Source organism: Centropristis striata, chromosome 5, assembly GCF_030273125.1.
Source record: "Centropristis striata isolate RG_2023a ecotype Rhode Island chromosome 5, C.striata_1.0, whole genome shotgun sequence".
NCBI lineage: Eukaryota > Metazoa > Chordata > Actinopteri > Perciformes > Serranidae > Centropristis > Centropristis striata.
This window is the reverse complement of record NC_081521.1, coordinates 38,560,393-38,580,324: the sequence shown is the minus strand read 5'-3', so window position 1 is coordinate 38,580,324 and position 19,932 is coordinate 38,560,393. Positions and strand designations below refer to the sequence as shown.

General features: G+C 38.0%; 1 protein-coding gene across 1 annotated transcript in view; it reads left to right on the top strand.

Moving 5' to 3' along the window:
- Positions 1–7,910: 7,910 nt before the first annotated feature.
- dlgap4a (discs, large (Drosophila) homolog-associated protein 4a) overlaps positions 7,911–19,932 on the top strand; it is a 122,271-nt gene continuing 110,249 nt past the window's right edge. Inside the window, exon 1 of the mRNA XM_059333845.1 lies at positions 7,911–8,420. The gene's annotated coding sequence lies outside the window, so the exon portion shown is untranslated. The remainder of the gene's footprint in view (positions 8,421–19,932) is intronic.

Sequence of the window (19,932 nt, the reverse complement as noted above, 5' to 3'; positions counted from 1 at the left end):
GTAGTAGTATAGTATTATTATAAGTTAATTTAATGCTAAGATGTATATGTACTGTTGTAAAGTGTTATGTGCATCATAAAGCCCTGCTTTAACCCATAAGAACCCAGACCTAGTTATCCTTAAAGGATGTGTTCTATAAGTGGACCACATAGAACACATTTCTGATGTTTTAAAAAAAAATACTACCCCTAAATGTCAAATGATCTGTGATGTGCCATAAACGTTACATTGAGCGTTTATGGTATTTATGTTTATGATTTTCTTATTTTAAAATTGTATTTTAAAACTAGACACATTTTCTGCTTACAGAGACACAAATTTGCCTTTTTCTTTTGCATCTCCATAACATTTATCAAAATTTTGACTTTAATTTGTTCAAGAAATATGGTCAGAACAAGTTAAATGCAATACAGGACATCCTATTAATGGAGTAGAATTGTTAAATGGGTTTAAACTTAGCCTCGTAACAAGAAATAAGCTTTTTGAAAATTTTCACATTTCTGTTTCCAGTCACAGCCACATTTTGGAGAAGTCGTTTCTTGTCAAAGTCACATGACCACCACACCAGGGTGTCGAGTATGTGTCGCTTAGGGATTTAATGAGTTATTGTCAAGCATAAAGCTGAATATGGGAGATTCTAGAAGATTTAAAGTGTTTGTTACACGGGTGTCAGCATGGGTTCTTATGGGTTAAAGGTGGCATTGTCCACATATAAAGCTATACATGTAGAGTCCAGAGCTGTGGAGGTTGCAATGGTGGTTCATGGGCTACCATCTAGATGCTGCTGATGCCTGATGTTGTCTAGTTTTATACAATACCAATATCTTCACTTTAGCTTTTTAAATTTTAAAATAGAGCCTGCGATAGCCTCTCAAAGATAGTAACAGGAGATGAGAACGCCGGTGAGCCTGCAAGTCCTTTACGGTTAAGATTGTCCAAACAGTTCCAGCATCATATCTTAAGTTACAATTAAAAACTAAAAATAGATCACCCCTCACGAGACAGGGCTATATTTTTGAATTATTTATAAATCTGCGCTTTGTATCAGTGTATTCCAGTTGTCTTGTCAGCTGGCTTTATGAATATATTAACAATAGATTGCTCATGTTGACTAGTTTATATGAAACCCATATCTTCACGCAGCCTGTTAGGTCGGAGATATACTTGCTGTTAATGTGCACTGATAACTGCCTTGCCTATCATGCATCAGTTTGGAGTGTTGGTTGTGCACATCGTCAGAAATTAACTCCATGCATCTGCAAAATGCAATACACACATGAACGACAGGGAAAGTGTAGGAATAGTACTCACTATTTACACAACATGCACTGCAAAAAAAGAAAAGTTGGGTGAACTCAAAATTTCAAGGCAACAAACTTCGATAAAATTTTAAGTTGGACAATTAAACTAAATATTTTAAGTTTTGTTTTTGAGTTTGAACTTTTAATCCTTACTTCTGCAATGTGCTGAATTGGCACGATTGTAACGCTGCTATGAAATGTCAGCTAATGTTGCAACCACATTTTGAGCTGTAACAAGCAGCGCCGCTAGCATCAGTTAGCCGCTAGCATCAGTTAGCGCTAGCATCAGTTAGCTGCTAGCTTTCACTAATGACCGAATTTCACCGCTTTCCCGCATTTCACAACAAAGAAATAAGAGTTATCAGAACTATTGTCCCTTGTTTTGAACCCCAACTTAAAGATATAAGTAACAACAACTCACAAACTTGTTTTTGAGCAGACAACTGGCTTCCTTTGTTGTGCTAACTTACATTATTGCCCTAAATGTCAATAATTTATATTTCCACGTTTTACCAACTTAAATCACTGTTTTAGGCCAAAAAATACAAGTTGGCTTTTTTGCAGTGTGCTTGATTTAACAGCCTACATGTCAATTTCAATGGTGCCTCTGTCACTTTTTATGCCATGATGTCAAACTTAACAATATCGTGACCTCTTGGAGTGTTGCCATGTTTTATATTTACATGCAGCAAATCCGGAAGCTCTATATATGATTAAACTTCTCGGGTTTGCCCTCCTGAGGAAAATCTCAAAACATGTGTTGTACACAAACGGCAATCTCCAGGTCCGAGCAGTGAGGCAAACCAGGAAGTGCCTTAAACTGCATTCTAGCGAAAATTCCAGCAGGGGGTGCTGACAAAGGTTGCAGAAACATTTGGGTCCATTCATTTCAATACAAAATGAGAAAACTTCTCACTTGATTTTGTTATCTCAGAATTTGTTTTAGGACAACACTATGGTCTCAATCACTAGTAAAAAAAATCTTCTTCAAGACAATTTGATGTTAATAGTTCAAATAATGGCACCATTTAGAAGAAAATAGGAGATAAAGAATCATATGATTTGGGGCGTGGCTACATTTGATTGACAGGTCACAAACAAGGCGAGCCCTCATCAGGAGAGAAGGAAGCAATGCGTATCCATAGCAACGTGTAAATAAAGTTTTACCGGTTTGGTCTCATAACTTTGACCCTTTCATACTGTATTTTCACTTAATGATTTTTGAACATTTCCTGTTCAGCGTTTGCTTGGACTAATAGACACTCAAAGGAGTCACTGTTCAGTTTTCTGAGGTAATACATTTTGTTTTTGATTTTTGCTAGCCAAAACTAACATTCAGTTTTAACTGAATGCTCCAGTTAATGCTAACATGAATTTGCAGCGACTTTGCTCAGTCAGGTTGCCGGTGTAGAGAGGCGTGTAGTCAGTGTTGTCATATCCCCCTCACTCCTCCACAGTCCAAATATGGTCATCTTCCCATTTGCGAAAACAAGATGGCGACACAAGATGGCAAAGAATGAAACGCTGAACTTGATGCCTCAGGCGGGCAGTCCACAAACCAATGGGTGACATCCATTATTCATACAGTTTATGGTTGTACACAGGCAAGTTTGTGAACAATTTGACAGTTTTGTTGGCTGAAAATGGGGGCGCCAGAGGGGGAGTCCAAAGTCAGTATTACAGGGGTATTGGTCCCCACCATGTCCCCATTAGAACTGCCATTAGTTGGAGAGTTTGACATTTCTGGGTGAATGAAATTGGATGTGCTGTTGTGTTTCATCACATACATCCTCCTCGTCATTGAGTGTTTGGCACACAGTCACAGAAATTTAGCCAACTGATCCACTGGCTGTTTGAATGGGCTTCAGCCTAAAGCCTGCTGGTGCATGTGTCACATGACTCACATTCAGTCAGGCTTTGCAAGGTGTTAAAAGACACAATGGATGTGTTTTAATAACAATTCAATCATCTGGACCAAAAGGCTCCTAATATAACAGGCAGCCAAATGAAGAAAGGTGCAATGTGCAGGTAGAATTACAGTCAGACAGTATGTGATGGGATTACTGTCAAATAACTGGGTTTAGACCAGGTTTAGACCTATGGAAATAGGCAAAAAAAAGTATTCAGTTACAACACAATGACTGGCTGCCTCGGTGCCCCTTTGGATATCCACCATTGGATCAGATGCAGAGTTATTAGTCATGGTCTTATCCAATCAGCCATCCTTAATGCTTGTGCTACTGGGCATTATTCTGGAGAGGACAGATTGTCTTTTATTGTCAGTTTGATTTCAAACTGGAGATTAGTCATACTCACGCAGTAGCTGGTGGCACAGACCTCTCTTTGTGTGTGTCGATATAATGTTTGCGTTTGTGCCTCCAAACATCTGTGTGGAAAAACATCATTCACTTTGACAAACATGCATGAGTAGCCATAGATTCATAAATTAAAGGGAAAATCCATTTTATAGAATGTATGTATGTCATTGAGGCCAACTAACTGCACAAAGACAGTAGGAATGTTGTCATCCGTTATCCATGTGAGAATTTTTCAGGGGATTTGATGAGTTAACAGTAAAACATTTAAAATAAAAACACATTTTCAGGTTTAATGTATTTGAATTGGACTACTTTTAGGCCAGTCTTAATATATAACAGGGTATTCAATATTTACCCACCAGAATTTGCAAATAGAGGGTTTTGAAAAAGGCTTTAGGAAATAAAAATTTAAATGAAAGTTTTTTATATTTAGTATTTATGAGCAGTATATAAAAACATACACTCAGTTCATTATACACTTGGATAAAACAGTGTTGCAATAAATTCTTCACAACTTCACAAAGTCTATATCATATAGTTTTAACATACTATACTGTTTTAAAGAGCCGTTGATTTAACTTTATGATCATTTTGGAGGCTGTGGTGCTGTTAAAGTATATTGAATTATAAAGAGAGGTGCTTCTGTTATTAAACCTACCCCCATTGATAGAAATAAGGTGGACAAAATAATAGAAACAACAAAATCTGAACATTATAACCAGAAGAATTGGCTTATTGGAGGTCTTTTGTACCGAGCAACATTTATTAAACTACTAGGTGTATTTTATATCGTGGAAACTAAGTGTGTATATTTATACAGTGTAAAACACTATAATGTAGCTATAATTCAGAGGACATTTTAAAACCTATAAACAGATTAATAATACAAAATATAATCTGCAAAAATTTAAGGGGAAATTCACAGGTGACCCAGGACATAAAAAGTATTTAAAATTAAGTATAGTTTAACTATTAGGGGATGTACACAATAATGCATCAATATTCCAGTAATGTGATTAACTTTATTCTGCAGAATGAGTATTTATACTTTTGCTACTTTAAGTATATTATGAGGTTTTTGAATAGCCTACTAGTAAACTGAATATTTTTGCAATTTTAACACTTTGGGCTCTGGAAAATAGTTTTGTTTTTTAACTTTACTGCCTGAAATCCAATATATAGGTCTACATTGTTAAATGTATTTTTGAATGAATTTTCCCTTTAAACTTTCTCCTTGAATCATCAAAGAGCATCACTCCTCTGACACACCACAGAATTAAAAAAACAAAACTCATTGGCAAGTACTTATGGCTTGTTAATAGACTTTATAACAGTAAACTGAATATTTTGGGGTTGTTTTGGGCTTGTTTGGACAAAATAAACAATATTTTGGGGGTTGTTTTGGACTTGTTTGGATAAAATAAACAATTTTAAAACGACACTTTGTGCTCTGGGAAATAGTTTTTATGAAGATGCAGCAGATTATTAAATTACAGTCCTCTGCCTGAAATCCCAAAAATCAGACTACAATATTAAATGTATTTTTGAATGAATTTTCCGTTTAAACTCTCTCCTTGAATCATCAAAGAGCATCACTCCTCTGACACACACCACATAATAAAAAAAAAAAACCTCATTGGCAAGTACGTATGAGGCTTGTTAATAGCCTTTATAATAGTAAACTGAATATTTTGGGGTTGTTTTGGGCTTGTTTGGACAAAATAAACAATTTTAAAATGACACTGTGTGCTCTGGGAAATAGTTTTTATGAATATGCAGCCGATTATTAAATCAGCCTACAGTCCTCTGCCTGAAATCCCAAAAATCAGTAGGCTATACAATGTTAAATGTATTTTTGAATGAATTTTCCCTTTAAACTCTCTCCTTGAATCATCAAAGAGCATCACTCCTCTGACACACACCACAGAATAAAAAAAACCTCATTGGCCATACTTATGAGGCTTGTTAATAGCCTATAATAGTAAACTTGTTTGGACAAAATAAACAATTTCAAATTGACACTTTGTGCTCTGGGAAAGAGTTTTTATGAATATGCAGCAGATTATTAAATTAGCCTACAGTCCTCTGTCTGAAATCCCAAAAATCAGTAGGCTATACAATGTTAAATGTATTTTTGAATGAATTTTCCCTTTAAACTCTCTCCTTGAATCATCAAAGAGCATCACTCCTCTGACACACACCACAGAATAAAAAAAAACCTCATTGGCAAGTAGGCTACGCATGAGGCTTGTTAATAGCCTATAATAGTAAACTTGTTTGGACAAAATAAACAATTTCAAAACGACACTTTGTGCTCTGGGAAAGAGTTTTTATGAAAATGCAGCAGATTATTCAATTACAGTCCTCTGCCTGAAATCCCAAAAATCAGGCTACAATATTAAATGTATTTTTGAATGAATTTTCCCTTTAAACTCTCTCCTTGAATCATCAAAGAGCATCACTCCTCTGACACACCACAGAATAAAAAAAAAACCTCATTGGCAAGTAGGCTACGTATGAGGCTTGTTAATAGCCTTTATAATAGTAAACTTGTTTGGACAAAATAAACAATTTCAAATTGACACTTTGTGCTCTGGGAAAGAGTTTTTATGAAGATACAGCAGATTATTCAATTACAGTCCTCTGCCTGAAATCCCAAAGAATCAGTAGGCTATACAATGTTAAATGTATTTTTGAATGAATGTTCCCTTTAAACTCTCTCCTTGAATCATCAAAGAGCATCACTCCTCTGACACACACCACAGAATAAAAAAAAACCTCATTGGCCATACTTATGAGGCTTGTTAATAGCCTATATAAAAGTAAACGTGTTTGGACAAAATAAACAATTTCAAATTGACACTTTGTGCTCTGGGAAAGAGTTTTTATGAATATGCAGCAGATTATTAAATTAGCCTACAGTCCTCTGCCTGAAATCCAAAAAATCAGTAGGCTATACAATGTTAAATGTATTTCTGAATGAATTTTCCCTTTAAACTCTCTCCTTGAATCATCAAAGAGCATCACTCCTCTGACACACGCGACAGAATAAAAAAAACAAAACTCATTGGCAAGTACTTATGAGGCTTGTTAATAGCCTTTATAATAGTAAACTGAATATTTTGGGCTTGTTTTGGGCTTGTTTGGACAAAATAAACAATATTTTGGGCTTGTTTTGGGCTTGTTTGGACAAAATAAACAATTTTAAAACAACACTTTGTGCTCTGGGAAAGAGTTTTTATGAAGATTCAGCAGATTATTAAATTACAGTCTGCCTGAAATCCCCAAAATCAGACTACATTGTTAAATGTATTTTTGAATGAATGTTCCCTTTAAACTTTCTCCTTGAATCATCAAAGAGCATCACTCCTCTGACACACCACAGAATAAAAAAAAAAACCTCATTGGCAAGTAGGCTACGTATGAGGCTTGTTAATAGCCTATAATAGCAAACTTGTTTGGACAAAATAAACAATTTCAAATTGACACTTTGTGCTCTGGGAAAGAGTTTTTTATGAATATGCAGCAGATTATTCAATTACAGTCCTCTGCCTGAAATGCCAAAAATCAGACTACAATGTTAAATGTATTTCTGAATGAATGTTCCCTTTAAACTCTCTCCTTGAATCATCAGAGAGCATCACTCCTCTGACACACACCACAGAATAAAAAAACCTCATTGGCCATACTTATGAGGCTTGTTAATAGCCTATATAATAGTAAACTGAATATTTTGGGGGCTGTTTAGGGCTTGTTTGGACAAAATAAACAATATTTTGGGGTTGTTTTAGGCTTGTTTGGACAAAATAAACAATTTTAAAACAACAGTTTGTGCTCTGGGAAAGAGTTTTTATGAAGATTCAGCAGATTATTAAATTACAGTCTGCCTGAAATCCCCAAAACCAGACTACAATGTTAAATGTATTTTTGAATGAATTTTCCCTTTAAACTCTCTCCTTGAATCATCAAAGAGCATCACTCCTCTGACACACACCACAGAATAAAAAACCTCATTGGCAATTACTTATGAGGCTTGTTAATAGCCTATATAAAAATAAACTTTTTTGGACAAAATAAACAATTTCAAATTGACACTTTGTGCTCTGGGAAAGAGTTTTTATGAAAATGCAGCAGATTATTCAATTACAGTCCTCTGCCTGAAATCCCAAAGAATCAGTAGGCTATACAATGTTAAATGTATTTTTGAATGAATTTTCCCTTTAAACTCTCTCCTTGAATCATCAAAGAGCATCACTCCTCTGACACACGCGACAGAATAAAAAAAAAAAAAAAGAAGAAGAAGAAAAGAAACAGGCGCGCATGTTGCCTCTCTGTGCGCATAATGATTCATCAACCACCGTTTGCTCACGAGACAGTGATTTCGGGTCCGACTAGTTCATTTTTCGGAGCTGAGTGTTTTGTCGTGGGCCCTCGGATGCCCCCACCCCCACCTCTCTCATCCCGCGTCTCGACGGACCAAACGCTGCTGCAGCAGCATCACCGGCAGCCTCCAAACTGCGTTTTCCCTGCCGTGATGGATCCCTCAGTAAACCGGTGAGCTGCTACCAGGAGACCGGCCGGACTGCTGGGGGAAGGACCGACAAGCGAGGACCGCGGCGAGAACGTGCCATACATCTAAAGGATAAACAAATTCTATATATTTTTAGCAATGTTCTAGGACCGTCTTGTTTACAGATAAACAGCCGGGTGACAGTGATATTACGGCCGACATGTAAGAGCTGGATAACTATTCCTGTGTGACCGACACCCATCTGCAGCTGATCACAATAAAATGAAAAAGGTAAGCTTGTTGACACGTTCAGGATTTACATCGGGCGTTGCGGGGTTTCAGTAAAAAAAAAAAAAAAAAAATACACAAAAAAACTGACGGCTCGATCGGAGCTCATCAAGCTGCATTGTTGCATCGTCAATCCCAGTCTTGAGTTGAAATTGACGATTTGCCTGTTTTTTTTAAATAGGTCGCTCTTCACCTGTCGACTCACCAGTGTGTCTGTAGCTGCAAGATGCCGATATGTGACTTGTAAATGTCACGTCAACTGGCATGGTTTTTATCATGAATTGGACTTGAGCTGTCTCCAGGCTGCCAAAGCCAAAGTCAGTTAACTGAGGCAATAGCAAGTAGAATATATCCAAATCTGGATGTGATTGTGACCTGACAAAGTTATCAAATCCTTGCTTTCTTGATTTCTTTAGAAAAAAAAACAGCAAGTGAATTTAGAGTTATTAAGGGGGGAAACACGTCTCTGTTTGAGAACAAATTGGCGCATCTCTGTTAGCTTTTAACTCAGTGCAGATTTTGAATTAATCAGCACTAAATTAACATTTACTTGTACTTGGTTGTTTTTTTCTGGCTTTTTGATGAGTGTTAAATCAAAACCACATCAGCATACTCTTCACAGCACATCACCCCTTTGAAGTTTCATTACTCTCTCTGGTAGAATAATTAGAACATTTCTAAAATGTTACTAGTATGTGGGAAAAAACAACAAATTGCTAGGGGGCCAATGTCAGCTGGATCCCCTCACACACTTCTCTTGTGATGCTGAGGATGAGGCTGCATCCACGGGGGATTTGATCGATAGCCGGTTTGTATCGAGGCCTGTGTTTCAGTTGTAGTCAAACAGGAGTCCCTACAATTAAAAGCCCATTTTGTTAGTGGAAGGCTGATTAATAATTCATCCGCATCTCAATGGGACCACAAATCTGTGGATGGCACGCTGAAGGATGTCAGTGTAGCAGCGTAGGAGCCTCTGCTGCTCGGGCAGCCTGATGGGTTTACACATCATAATGTAGGCTGAATTGTAAATACCCATTTTTCTGTTTTCCGAAGCTGTTCACACTTTTAAATGTGTGCTGGATTGTTTGCTCTTATGATAAACAGCTGGAGAATACAAGCATACAAGCCTAGCAGTGAGCAGTAGAAGCAGTGCTGGGTATCCTGTCTAAAACTGCTCTGCTGCTGGTGGACTGTAGGCTCTCACTAAGGTGTCAATGTCATATCTGCTGCCAAGGAGCCAACAGCCACGATGATACTGTACCAGTGAGTTTGAAGAAAACCCAGCTGGCTCTGCTCCAGGTTAGTGGGTGTTTAAAAAAAAACTGGCTTAGTCAGGGCTACTGCAGGGAGTGATTAGACAAGATGCTGTACTGTATCACACACACCAGTGTGACGTCAAAGGGCACAAAGTCTTTTTACAACGACACCCCGTGGAGTCCAGCAATAACCTGAGCAGCACTGCGTAAACAGCAATGCTGTAATATAACCAAGTACATTTATTTAAAGGTTGTATTTAAGTAGAATTTTGTGGTATGTGTACTTTACTTGAGTATTTTCTAGTTTATGTAACTTTCTACTAAAAAGAAATGCTCTTCTTCTTTTCTCTTCCTCTCTTCTTTTCTTCTTTAACATATAGCACTCCTGTAGCGATGACAGTTGACTCTTAAAGTTATGTACTTGATTCCTGTGGTCTAAGTCAAGTACCATCAGGTTGAATGCACTTATTGTAAGTCGCTTTGGACAAAAGCGTCAGCTAAATGACATGTAATGTAGTGTAATGTAGTTCTACTCCACCACAGACAAATATCGTACTTTTTACCTCCACCACATTTAGCCGACAGCTTTAGTTACTTTTCAGGTCAAGGTTTAATGTAAAAACTTGATAAATTTAACCTCATAACAGTACATTAAGATGTTTCATAAATGCACCGATACAAATAAACTCATAATATATTTAGAATGTATATAACAATCTGAGTACTTTTACTGTTGATACTTTAAGTACTTTTTGATCCTGGTACTTTTGTACTTTTACTGAAGTAAGTTTTGAATGCAGAACTTTTACTTGTAGTGAAGTAATTCTGCAGTGTGGTACTAGTACTTTTATTTAAGTAAGGGATCTGAATACTTTTTCCACCACTCCAATGGTAAACAGTACACTGCAAAAAAAGAAAAGTTGGGTGACCTCAAAATTTCAAGGCAACAAACTTCGATAAAATTTTAAGTTGGACAATTAAACTAAATACTTTTTAAGTATAAGTTTTGTTTTTGAGTTTGCTCAACTCTGAATTTCTCTGGCACGATTGTAACGCAGCTATGAAATGTCAGCTAATGTTGTGACCACAATTTTGAGTTAGCATTGATACGCTAATGACTACTCTTGTAGCTGTAACAAGCAGCGCCGCTAGCATCAGTTAGCTGCTAGCTTTCGCTAATGACCAAATTTCACAACAAAGAAATAAGAGTTAGCAGAACTATTGTCCCTTGTTGTGAACCCCAACTTAAAGATATAAGTAACAACAACTCACCAACTTGTTTTTGAGCAGACAACCTCTTAAAACCCACCTACATCAGTATCAAGACTGATCAAGCGAGCAGCTGGGAGGCGATGCTAAAATAAGTGCAGGTGCGATTACTTTAAGTGCTCATAGATACAGAAGACCAAGGTCATATTTTTTCACTGAAGTTGGATTTTTTGGGCTTCATATGCCTCTGAGCAAATTTTATAGGAATGAACAGGAATTTTTGTGCTGGAATTAAAGTAAACCTTTTCTATGCTGATTTTGCACTGACTAGCTATGCAAAGGTGTTCAGGAGGCTGCTTTCTTAGACAGATAACTTAACTTAAGGATATTTAACATTATCTTACATTGTTTATACATTTTAGTACATTGTCAACTCCAGCCATCCAGCCATCTTTAGGTGATAGAGGTAAGAACATTATAATTTTCCAGCTCTGCTGGACAAACTGTGATGATGACACCTTTTCTAAAGGTTTTTCATATTTGTGTATATGGGACAAAAATATACACCAATACAAATAGATATCGATATCTCTGTTATAGGCCGATATCGGCCGATATATCTGTCTTGATTTAAAAGAGATTGGATATGCCACATTGTACCAACATTTCAAACATCAGTGATGCAACTTTTGGAATGAAAGCTTTTGTTCCCAGACATAACCTGGTCCCAAATCCCTGACTGTTGGCAAATAACGCATATACTCCAGCATTACTAGGGGAAGCAGCTATGTCATGTCAGGTGTCATTGACAAGAATCCAAGGACGCGTCAGTGTTGAGCATGAAGTTGTTTGGATCAGCAGTTCTGGAGAAAACACTTCTGCAGTGTAGTAGTTACGATATATTATGTAGCATTATAATTCAAGGATACACTGTAAAACTTTTTACTGTAAAATTACAGTAAATTACTGGCAGCAGTTTCGCCAGTAAATTACTGTAAAATTTACAGTACCTCTACTGTATTATAGAAATACAGGTCTGTTTACTGACATTTAGCATGACATTTAAATGTTTAACTCTAAATTATGTTACAACTCATCCATTTAAACTCTATATTAGGATTGCTGGAAAAACAACACATTGTGATTATTTCAGCCCAGACAAAAAATAAATAAAATAAAACTTGTCTTCTTTTCGAAAATAATGACTTTATTTTCCTGACATGCTCAGCTGAAAACCTAAAAAAAATGCCTGAGCAATCATGATAACTCCCACAATGCATTGTTTTCACAGCAATATACTGTACAATCATAATACAGCAAGTTACTGTTAGAATTTGACTGTCAATTTACAGCAAAGTCTTACAGTGTACCACTACTTGAAACTTTAGGTACTTTTTAGCACTTTTAGTAAAATTTTGAATGCAAGAACTTTGTTTGTAATGGAGTATATTTACATGACTGTACTGCTACTTCCACTTTAGTAAAATATCTGAATACTGGCAGCAAAGAAAGCACAAGTGTTAAAATCTTGTGTTTCTGACTTACTGTGTTAGAGCGTCTGCATTATAAGGCTTCCTGAAGTATGACTGCCCATGCTGGGGCACATTAGCTGTATCATGAGAAGAGAAAGAGCAGAAACGTCACAAAGTATTGGCCTAATTGGCATTCCAATGAACATGGATGCTGAGGCCCAGTCTCTTCTCTTTCTCTCTTCTTCTTCTTCTTTCTGTTTTATTAACTTGCTGGCTCTCTCTCTCTCTCTCCGCTATATCAGCTGCACGGTATGTGGTGGGTGTAAGGTCAGTTGACAAACACAACAAGGTAATTACAATATAGCAGATTCACCAGCCTTTCATGTCACCCGTCACGCTGTGCTATATTGAATGATGGAGTGCTATAACTGAGTCAGTATGGATTATGTAGCTTGCTATGTTATTATGTCTGCTGCGTTATCAAACTCATGTTGTCTCTATGGATGATTTGAAAGGACAATATCAATGTGTATTTACGAACCTGGTCTCACAGGAATCTGTGAAATAGCCACGGATTCGCTTAACTCAAAATCTGTGGAATAGCCACGGAATCACTCAAATTTCTGTGAAACTGACACGGATTTAAGTTAATGACAGTCATATCCCGTGGCTATTGGTGTTCCAAGTCACGTGACTTTCAAGGTCCCGGCAGTCAGAAAAAAAACATGGCGGACAGTTCTCTCATTTTTAGTGAAAAAATCAATATTTTGACTTAGTTTCTGCATAAAAATGGATTTTGATCACATTTCTAGCGAGAAATATATGTTTTATTTTCTAAATATTCACTCAGTGAATGTACATAATCACTTTGTATGTTGGAATGTTGTCATTAACTTGCATTCTAGCGAAATCCGTGTCAGTTTCACGGAAATTTGAGCGATTCCGTGGCTATTCCACGGATTTTGAGTTGAGCAAATCTATTTCACGGATTCCTGTGAGACCATGTTGGTATTTACAGTCTGTGCAAGTAAGCTTGACTTAGATAAAACAGTCTAAATGCAGCAGATATATCATTTCAAGCTGTTGTTTTTCTATTTACCATAGCAACAAGCCGTCCGTAACTGTAACTTCAGTTGAGGCAGATGAATGGCGCTCTGAGCCCGGCCATGTGTTCACTTCCTCCTTAGCATTGCTGAAGTGTCTTCATGCTCCATCTGATCAGCCATTGTCTCATTGTCGCCTTCTCAAATTTGTGGATAAAGAGGACTCGAGTGGAGAGCAAAATTGTGTGATTTCGTCCCGAAGGAGAGCGGCTCATCCTGCTCTACATTTCTTCAGCAGACAGTGATTTTATGACCTTGGTGATGCAGCTCTCAGTCCATCTCATGCAGCAGCTGATGAAGTGTTTGGAGGTGATTAAAGTCTACCTCCTCTGATGCTGCGCACTGCTGCTGAGTCAGTGACCTTTCCTGCCATCAGGTCATGGTGCTCAACAATCCTCTCCTCTCCTCCTGTTCTCCTCTCCTCCCTTCTTTTGTTTTTGTCCTCTCTTTTCCTTTCCTTTCCTCTCTCCTACTTCTCCTTTCCTCCTCCTCTCAATCCCTATCATTTTCTCTGCTCCTCTTACGGCAATTCATCTTCTCTCCTCCTTCTTCCTCTCCTCTCATCACTACTTTCCACTTCCTCTCCTCTTTTCTCCTCTCTTTTCCTCTTCCATTCCTCTCCTCTGTTCTCTTCCCCTCTCCTTTTCTTACCTTTTGTCTCCTCTCTTTTCTTTTTTCTTTTCTTCATCTCTGAATTCCTATTCCTGTCCTCAACTTTCCTCTCCTCTTTTCTCCTCTCTGTTCCATTTTTCAGTTCTTCCCTTTTCTCCCTTCCTCACGTCTCCTTTCCTCTCCTCTCCTTAAATCTCTTCTTCTTTCTTCTTTTTTTGCAATTCTTTGCAATTTGTCTTTTCTCCTCTTTCTCCCTATCCTCACCTGTCTTCACCTCTTCTTCATCTTCTTCTCCTTTCTGTTTTTCAATTCTCTCTTTTTCTCCTCTACTCACACCTCATTTCCTCTACTCTTTCCTTTCCTTTCCTGTCCTTTCCTTTCCTTTCCTTTCCTTTCCTTTCCTTTCCTTTCCTTTCCTTTCCTTTCCTTTCCTGTCCTGTCCTGTCCTGTCCTGTCCTTTCCTTTCCTGTCCTTTCCTTTCCTTTCCTTTCCTTTCCTTTCCTTTCCTGTCCTGTCCTGTCCTGTCCTTTCCTTTCCTTTCCTTTCCTGTCCTTTCCTTTCCTTTCCTTTCCTTTCCTTTCCTCTCCTTCCTTCATTTGCATAAACAGGAGAGGAGATCAGTGAGAAGAAGTTTGTTTAATGTAAAAACAACAACAAAGCAAATCAAATTATAAACACTTCATCGCCTCACACCAAACAACTGTCTTTCCTCTTTGCATCTCGTCAAATCCAAGTTGTAACATCTCACATTTTCCACTTCTTGTATAAGAGCTCAAAATAGAAACAACTGTTTTACAGTAGGCCCCTGACAAGCGTCTTGTTATCTCCCTGCATGTGTCATTTTACAATAAGTCCCTGCCTGGGCTGCGTTCACTGAATGGATCCTCTGACACAAATTTGCATGTTAAGCTGAACGTTCTTCACCAGGGACGATTAATCAGCACATAGCAATTAATGAGTCTGTGTCCCCTGGTGATTAATTATGTCTCATGTGTCCAATGTGGGGGAGATCCCAGCAACAGCTGTTTATACATGTCAACGTTTTTATGGCAGTACACATTTTTCATATTTTTTCATACAACGGCCGAAGGACATTAGTTTTCTCGGGATATTAAACATCAAAATTGGGCTTGGATTAAATGGAAATTAATTGATATAGATTTTGGTTTGTTTGTTCTGCTTGCAGTTTACAATCAAAGGCAGCTGAAAGCTAATTGATACGGACAAGACATAAAAACAGCCTTGGTGGAGAAACTGCCGAACATGACTGAGAGAGGCATTTGCTGTGTGAAAGAAGAAGCAACACAGAACAGCACCAAGGATGCTGCGGAAATAATGCGGGGTGATTTTCAAAGCTCAGGGATATTTTGTTTTGCCACTACAAAGAGAATTTCTATAACCTTCGTTTGAATTTCTGCAGCAGTTCTCAGTGATTGTGTCTGTGGGTGGTTTGTGTGTGTGTATATATACACATATAAATATAAATATATATATATATATATATGAATACTTTTTGGACAGGGACAGAGCTCACAGGGTTTAATTGTATTATCCGCTGCCCTTGAATCACAAGTTGGCTTTAATTACTGTATGTAAATGTAAGGAAACTGTTGTTCAAAACATATTTTTGCCTTTTGGAGACCTGGTTCCCTCTGGCAAGTCCCAAAAAAAATGCATAAATTGCCATACATATTGCAGAGAACTGCAGGAAAGCAGAAAAACATATTGACCGGAGACAATATGGTAGAGAAACACAAGCGTGCAGAAGAAGATGGAAGGAAAAACTATGCTTTATTGTGAGGTGTTATCAAGTTCCTTCTTGATGTGCAGGAAAAAAAGATCAATTCCTGCCTCAAACTGCCTGCAGCAAGATTCCCTTTAATCAACGGCAAGTTAAATTTATTGTCTCATCATTAATTTCGTATATTTTACTTGTTGACTAGTGATTGGCTGTCTAAACTGAAATGTCCACATGTCGCTTCACTGCGAGGACACCACTGTGCACAGACAGTGGGCTTGATAGGGAGTCAGAGAGCAGATCTGAGCCCTCTGAAGATTAACACCATGGGATGGCTGCCTTCTGGCTTCTGCCTCCGATTACATTCCCTCAAACCGAGACCTGACCCCGGGAGCGCCCGTGTCATGGCCCCGGCCCCGAGCACCATATGGACACAAGATCTTGTGTTATCACGCCTGTTGCCAACACCGCTTCTCACTCACGGCACCAGAAGATTGTTTTCACCTTTTAACACGCATGGCTCCACAATAGTCCATGCACAGATACCAGTATCAAGGTCCCATGTGTCAATAGAGATAATGAACACGTCTGACCAAGACCAATTTGTAAATGTGCCTGTGGTTTCATTTGTGCAGTTATTAAGCCTGCTTGCTAAATCAGATACATCTTATTAATTCCACAAGATACTTGGGGTGAAATGATGAAATCGCTAAAGCCAAACTGCATCAGTGCTAAACCCACTGAAGGGCTATTGCAGAAAAAAATGGCAACCAGAATTAGTAGAAAAAAATTCATGAAAATCTTTAGGTTTCTAACTTAGGCCCCGTTCACACGAGGACGCTCGCGGGTAAAAACTACAAAATATTTTATCGGAAGTGCCTTTTGTTTAGACGGTGATGGCGTTTTGGGGGCTTAAAGACGCAAAAATCTGAAACCACCCTCCAAAGTGGAAAAGTTAAATCCTCTCCTCCGTAGCGTGTCGTCTACACTGAATTTAAACAAATGATTAAACACAGAGAGCAAAGTATATGTAATGTAGTATTGTTAAACTTGAGGTTCCTTTTTTAATTTTTTACCCTGAACAGGACATATGCCATCCAAAACATAACATCTGGACTGTGAGAGTTCCTCACACTCTTTATTATCAGAGGGTAAAAAAAACATGTAGGTCTTCATGTGCTAAAAAAATGTCCCACTCTCATTATTAGGCCTTTAATTTTAAAGAATCTCCTATTTCTCAAGGAGGACACCGACCTTTAATATGTTAATGTGTCTCTACTGCAACAGCAGAAACCCGACAGCCACTATCCTCCTCCCTTTAAATTATTAACCAAAAAAAAAACACACGTAAAAGTGCTGTACATGAAGGGTAAACACAATGTGAAGTGTGAGAGTGCAGGAAGCATCAAACTCAACAACTGACAGAAAACATTACGTCACTTCAACTCGCATTCACTGTCTACGTTAATGTAGTGATTCTACTTGCAGCAGGCTGATGTGCACTTTCACTGACACATGCACACACACAGCACACACACACACACACACACACACACACACACACACACACACACACAAACACACATACGTACCCACACTTTTGAGCGGAGGGTTTCAGGAAGGAATACTGTAGCCCTTTGTGAACTGCAGATTAAACTAAGCTTGAGTTGGAGACTGAGAAATCACACTACGGCTTCACTTTGACTTAATCCTGCCTGTGCACGGTGTCAAGATCTTGCATAATAATAACAAAAAGTTGCTGCTATAGCTTGAGATAAAAGAAAAGTTAGAAAATTGCAGTGATATCATAACTTTAAGTTATAGTGAGCCAAACTATCAACAACCAGGCAGTCTGACCTAGCATTAGACGAATTATAGAAGAGCAAAAATTGAAGTTTGAACGCTAACAGGGAAACATCAGCTAATAAGCTCTGCTTATTTACTATGATAGTTTTAATCTCAATCTCTTCCAGACCTTCTGATGGTTTTTCTACCGAATGGATCAAATTCTGGTAATGAAACGAGTCATTTTGCACGGGTTGTGACGTTCAAAAGAAATTTTAACAGGCGATTTTTTACCATTATAAGTCTATGGAAAAGTTCTTTTGGACCCAAAAGCATCACGTGATGGACCGGAAAATTAGTATTTCCACCGTACATCAAAGCATGTCACATGTAGACCTAGACAAGCTAGCTAGCAGAATAATTTTTATTTGCCAAATTGGGGGACAATTTGTGTTGACAAAGTAAAAAAAAAATTAAACAAATTATTATCCGTTGTTGCACTTGTGGAACTGTTGTGTTAAAGCAATATCACACTCTAAGATGTGATTTTTATCTACGACCGAATCACAGCCGGGATGATATACACAACATCACTCCCTCTAGTGTGACATTGCTTAATTCACTATTTGTTTTTAATGTGTTTCCAGAGCTGGTTTCTTCATGTTTCGCTGCCCCCATTCCTTGTTTACTACTTTAGTAACTCGCAACCGTGTTTGGTCAGGAGAGACTCTCATGCGCACCCACACAACCCCTCCACTGTCAGGACCATAAAGAGTCAAGAACAACATTCAACCTTGTGACATTACACACCCGCATCCCCTCATCCCACACACACACACACACACACACACGCATTCTTGTACTTCTATCTTTGTGAGGACCCTCATTGGAACAGTGAATTCCCTTGCAAGGTTATAATAGTTTGGATTTTTCATTAGTTTCGTTGTGAATTTTTGTTTTCAAATTCAGTTAGTTTTAATTTTTTTTAGAGTTTTTAGAGTGAGTTTGCTAGTTTTAGTTTAGTATTTTTTCTTTTGAAATACCCTAGTTTTAGTTTATTTTTTATTAGTTTTAGTTTTTTGTAATGGGTATTTGTTGGGTGGGAGATTAAAAGAGGTCACAGAAAATTTTGCCTTTATTTCCTTTGCCTTATCCATCTTCATTATGTATGAAAAAAGACTAAAATGAAGGACATTTCACTATAATTTTAGTTAGTTTTGTAACCACACAATACAGTTTCAGTAAATTATCATTATCATGTAACGTTTAACCCTTAAAACAAAGTCTGAAATCTCAAAAAAGCCTTTAAAGAAGTGAGGACCGGCCGAAATGTCATCACTTTGTAAAAATGTCCTCACTCTGTTGGTTAAAAACGTGTTCTGGTCCTCACTATGTAGGAAGTACAAGAACACACACACACACACACACACACAACTTTTGACTGTAGCTGGAAGGAGTGATAGTGCACTGTGTCATTCTCAGCGGTGAGGCAATTTAAAGCCTGTCTCCCTTTTCACAGATAGATGCAACACGTCCCCGCGGACTGCTAAACACAAACACTCTCATGATCACTCAGCCTCACTTTAACCTTGAAGCTAAACAGAACTGTTTGCCACATGACACAAGGTGTGCCACTATATGTTTTCCTTTATTCGAGTTTTGGTCCTCAGTGCACCCGGTCTATCAGACTGGAGGCTGTTAGTGTATTTTCTTTGCTATTGTAAGAGCAGCTTTAATGTTAATTGTTGTGTGTGTCATGGTCCACTTGTGATTGGCGGGTTCGCCTATATAGGTGGGAACCTTTTGGGCAACATGATCTCACAGAAAGCCACGGGATATGACTGTCATTAACTTGCATTGTAGCGAAATCCGTGTCAGTTTCACGGAAATTTGAGCGATTCCGTGGCTATTCCACGGATTTTGAGTTAAGCGAAGTCCGTGGGTATTTCACGGATTTCTGTGAGACCAGGTTGCTTTTGGGGGCTCGTCAGGTGTTTTCCAACCGGAAGGGGAAAAACAGTTTTTGAACGCTACGCTATACATTACGCTGCGCTGCGCTCGTTATGCTTCGCGCAGATGTATGTATAAGAGATAGTGTGATTAAAGCATGTGATGTTAAATAAATGGAATTGTTTTGCATCTAAACTAAAAATCAACTGGACTCTTATTCATCATTTAAGGCAAAGTCAAAGCGTGTCAATTAGTTTTCCTGTTGAAATGCCTCAGTGGCTTAAAGCATTGGCTTAGCTTCTACAGCTATATAAAATATTCCTTTGCCAACACCTTTTAAAATTGTACACTCTGTCAGCCTCAGGGTGTTTCAATTAGCTAATCATTGTG